This window comes from Grus americana, chromosome 22 (assembly GCF_028858705.1).
Source record: "Grus americana isolate bGruAme1 chromosome 22, bGruAme1.mat, whole genome shotgun sequence".
Lineage (NCBI taxonomy): Eukaryota > Metazoa > Chordata > Aves > Gruiformes > Gruidae > Grus > Grus americana.
In genome coordinates this window covers 1,416,622-1,422,053 of record NC_072873.1, presented here as the reverse complement: position 1 = coordinate 1,422,053, position 5,432 = coordinate 1,416,622, and positions in this window count along the sequence as shown.

The following is a 5,432-nucleotide window of genomic DNA, read 5'->3' as shown; positions in this document are numbered from 1 at the left end:
GCCAACAACAAAACCAGTGAAGATATGGCATCTGGAAGGAGATTCCTCAACAGACTCTATGTGTGCATGTGGGACTGATGGTTAAATAAAGAAGCGAATACAGCCCACGGTGGAGCAGCCCAGGAGCCTACTGTGTCTGCAAATCAGTTTGAGGATACGCTGGTGCTTTATAAACCTTTTGAAATCGCAGCCTGAAGACACTGATTTTCCCTACTATGTTCTCTCTTCTTGTCTCCAATATCAGACATCGCCCCACGGAGACGGTGATCAGATGCCGAGATACCCAATACAGAGTCTTGTAGCTACTATTGCCGCCGTCCACCTCCGAGTGCTAAAAAACGTTTGCACCCAGCCCAAATTAGCACTTTTCTCAGCTATCAGAGGAAGCGTAACTATTCTTGCGTTTATTGTTATCCCATGAGCAAGTGCCACTTACCTTGCAGATTTTATTTTGATCTCCTCAGCCCACTGGATGCTCTGGCACTTTGTCACGGGAAGACAGATATTTGCTTATACCATCGGTGGCCAGCTCTGTGTTTGCAGCCTCTGTTATAGCAAACATGATATCTTAATTAAGGGACTTGTTGGCTTGCTGAACTCAGACAGATGGGATCTTAATTCAATTAGTATACTTTAATTACCTATTATAGTAGGACTTTAAAAAAAATGGACACAAGTGAAAGGGTTTCTGGGCAGCTATCAATCGTATCATATACTTATCAATGATAAGCAGTAAATGCCGTTCAGTGGTTTCTTTCTATCGCTCCTCTTCCTCACCCCTAAAACCGGCTGAATTTTATCTGCAGTTTTGGAAATTTTGCCTGAAGTGGCAACACACATAAGTAAATGAGTTGGAAAACAGGACGCCTGTACGTTAACCCACCATCTCAAGCTACAGCAAGTAACCTGAAGAAGATCCACATATTTTTGCTTTACAGATCATAACCTGCCAGTTAATGCCAGTAAAGAGGTCTGAACCCAATGTAAAAATAAACTTGTCTTGGGACACAAGGATGTGCCAGATTATTTCTTCTGGTCTCTTTTAAAATTATTCTCTAAGAAAAGCCCTACATAAATAAATCATAGTTGGGGTCCGTCATACGGAGTCCCTACGGCTGATCGGAGACAACAAGGACAAACTGGTGGTTAACAGCTGCTGATGGGAGAAATCTCCCCACAGCTCCTATTTTGTGAAAACTCCTCGTTTTGAGGTCTGTTTCTATTACACAGGGTTGTTTGTGTCTGGGGATGGAACTGAATTTCGGAAAAACATCTCTCTTCATCTGCTTGGAAGAGGACTATTTCATCCCCAAAGCACCAGAAGAGCATAAGCAGGTCTCAGAAGACACAACTTCCCATTTACATTTTTATGAGCAAAAGGGTGGGCTTGGCATTCTCGTGATTTTTTTATTTCTATTTTGGGAATGAAGCTTGGAAAACAGGTGGGAGCTGAGCTTAAAATTGCTTCAAACTCTTTGACCACAAGATGTGACATTACAGCATGCTTGCAACATCCAATAAACCTTTGAAAACAAGGTACTGGCCCAATTTTTTTCTTGGCAGCTCTCTAGCCATGCATCCATTGCCAAGAACAGCATGAGCAGAGGGAGTGGCAATGCAAGCGTCCCCATGCTAACAAATGAGGAATAACAACGAAGACCCAGTCTCGGCACGGCTTTCTGCTGAGACTGCCGATGGTGGGACCTGTGAGCGTCAAAACCGGTTCTGTTTTGAGACCCTTGTCTTTAATAGAGCTCTTGTCTATTAAAGAACAACACTTCTGGTAAGATACTGAGAGTCAGACGACAGAAAAGGTTTGAAATTTTGGGCTGGTTTGTTGTTATTTTTTAAAAACAACTACAAGCTCTGAAAAATAAAGTATTATTCTATGCATTATCTATACTTAAACACAGCCTACCTATTTTCCGATGCATCAAGCTCTCCTCCCACCGTTTCTAGAGCCTATTCTCTCCTCCTTACATTGCCATTTCACAGAAGCATACACCTACGCGCTTTCTGTAGAGTACCAATCCATAACCGGAGGTCTAAAATATTAGGGGGAAGTAATAACACATATTTTAAATATCTAATGGCTGTTCACCAACAGGGAAAGCCTGCTTACATCAAAACCTGGAGAAGTTCCTCTCCACGTGCTGCAGGCAAAGAGCACGGTGCCGAGCGGCACGCGGTGCCGGTGCTGGGGGCAGGAGGGGAAACAGAAACGGAGCCACCAGTCAAAACAGCTGCGGCTCTTAAATCCACAGCGTTTCATCTCCACGATGCTGCTGCTGCTGAATCGACGCTGCAAATATCTGCCCGTACCTATCAAACACTCTGCATCATCACAGCCAGCAGAGACACGCTGAAGAAGAGCGGCACTGGTTCATGGGTGTTAGGTAAAAGGCATTTGTTAGACTTAATTTTGGAGAACCACGCCGACAAAGAATATATAGACAAGATTTAAAAAGCAAACCACTCATCAATATAACAAAAACACCACTTACGTCCTACATCCCAGCTCCACGCCACGCTAAAGCACCCACAATAATTATAACCTCACAGAATTATGCGTTTTAGAAGTCCCAGCAGCCCTGGAATGGGATGGAGTTATTGCTGTGGTGCTGAAAGGAAGGAAAAGGCTTATTTAAACATTTACCGTATGTGAAATGCCTCTCTTTTTCCCTTGCCTTTTGAGGCTTCAGCACCTAGAAATAAATCTAGCTCATTAAAGAATATTCCGTAGTTCAGTTTTGTTTACAGGCCCCAGCTAAGTAATACCTGCTACCTAATTCAGGTTTTACCATCTGGCACATCACATTAGAAATCAAATCTGCAAGGTGGTTTATTTTTGACTATTTCTTTTTTTTATTTTTATTTTTTTTTTTAATTCAGGAGAATCTGAGTTAGGCAGTGACATCACACTGGGCAGAGGAGAATAAAGAAAAGACATTTTAATTTCACATCCTCTAGAGAGAGACATTATTACAACCCATCAGAGCATCTCCTGCTCATTTAGGTCTAAATGTTTTACAGTCGCAAGCAGGGACTGCAAACGATGGAGTTACAGCCTGCCCCTCAGCAGAGACGTCGCAAAGGGCACGTACAGCACGTGAACCCATTCCCCGGCAGCCCACATAGGTAGAAGCAAGCACGCAGCGAAATACTCCTATCGCAGCTGCACAGAGATACAGGCAGTTGGACCAGATGATCGTTGTAGGTCCCTTCCAACTGAAAAGATACTCTATCCTATCCTAAGACAAACTTTGAGCCTGCTGTTGGGTGAACCCCGTTATTTCGATTAAGCACATCGGGACAGCGAGGCACGGTAATTCTCTCGCCTGAGTTTGCTGTCTTCCCGCTGTACAGCACACAGCAGAGAAGCCAGTCTCCCCAAATCCGCAAATACAGGCTACAGAAAGAGAAAAATGCCAGCGTGCCAGCCCTCTCGTCACTGGCCGCAAAAAGCACCAGCCAGTTGTCCTTGCAAGAGGGGTGAAACCCCTGACGAGCCTCCAACAACCGCTGGAGCTGGCTGCGAGCTGTAACCTGGCCACAGTCTAAAAACTCAACATCCTGTTTAGCTATTTTTGTCGAGTGTTTTGCTGTTTGGCAAAAATTCAATAATAAGCAGTAATTTTGCCAACGCCACCTGCCTAGAGGAGTGAAAAAAGTTAGTGGGAAAGAAAGGAAGAGCGGATAAACTGCAATGCAGCAACTACCAGAATCGACAGTGGGAAACTCTCCTCCTACCGCAAAATAAAAAAGCAACCAAAACCTTGTAGTCCTACGGTAAGGGTGAAATAAGTAGGTGTGAACAGGATAAAAGGACCCACCCCAGCTATGAGATGCAATAAGAGTTAACACTTATACTGCTTCATCTTACCACGCCAAGATGTAAAAGAAGCGGACAGAAAGCACTCCAGCTATAGCGTGAGATGCGGCAGCGGGGAGCAGGTTTGCAGACGTCCACGTGAGGACGTCACGCTGTTAAATATGGAGGACCAGCACACCCACCTCCCCGCGCTGGAACCAGATCCCTGCTTGGCGAAGTGCTTTCTCTAGAAGGTTTTCAATGACTCGGAACGCTCAGGGATAACCTCCGTGTCTGGCAGGAGCCTTCCAGAAGCAGCAGAACGACAGTTCGAAAATGGTTTTCATTTGTTCGTTTTCATCCCATTGCTCCTAGACGTGCAACCTCTGGCTATTTCAAGGCTCAGAAAGCTTCATTAGCAGCTCGGTACAAACATCTGAAGAGTTCTCGTCCTCAACACTGCTCCCCAGTGGCAAGAGTCAACGATTTTCTCTTCAATCCCTGCTCGGTTTCCCGATGGCAGAGCTCAAAGGAACGTTCCTGCATTCAGATTAGAGAAAAATACTCCAGCGTAACACAGGACATCGTTTCTCTTCTGGAGGGCTCGGGGAAGTGTTCCAGTTCCCATCCAGTTTATCATCCACCATCTCGATTAACTACTACTTTTTTTTTTTTTTTGGCCATTGATGCTTTTCAATTATTCAAAGAGAAGCCCTACATTTTATACCTCTCCTGCCTGCAATTTTTCATAATTTGATGGAATAATTGCAATCCTCTCTCCATCCCTTCCTAATTTACCCCATCAATTAACACATTTCCTCAAGTGATTTTAAAATTCAGTCTTAGAGACAAAGTCTAATGCATCAAGTAGGAGCAAGATGCAAAATCCAACCCCAAACTTAACCCAAAACTCAGCTGATTTTCCTTGCCTGCAAACTTCAACCAGGTTAAAAGGCTGAACCGCTCCTGCCTTATTTATCATATATATTTTCCAAAAGCCTTCCAGGTCACTATTTCCCTCAACTAGTTCATGGGCTGTCATTTTTTTTTTTCCCCCTGCTGTCTCCCAGTTTCTTTTGCCCATTGTCTTCCTGGGCAGTTCAAGCTGCACTCGCCCGCTGTACCCCCTCTCGCTGTGGACCCATCAGAACCATCACCAGCAGTTTTAAAGTTAACTTTAAATGTAACAAACACACACAAAAAAATGGAATTGCCAAGGCAAAATTTGCTGCGGCATGTGTCTGGAATTGCAGCCAAAGATCCAAGTGGGCAGCAGGTCAGAAAAAAAAAAATACATCCTCTATAATTAAATGTCTTCATATTAGATTAACCAAAAAAAGTCATTAGAAATAAATGAGTTAAGTAATTCTGCAACACAAGTTAAATGGCAGTCATGAGAAAAAGAAAAACTGCGTGGCCTAAGCTGGCTGAACAAGATAATTATTTCAGCAAAGCCTTTTGCAAAATAAATTGCACGGAAGTTGAGAAACCTTCTGAAATGAAGTTTGGGGTTTTTTTAAATAAAAATCTTTGGCTCCTTCAAGGAAGGGAGTTGGGGGGGGCGGGAGGGGGGGTAAAGGGAGAGCCGGTATTGTGTCCTTAACAGCAGTTTGAGAACCAG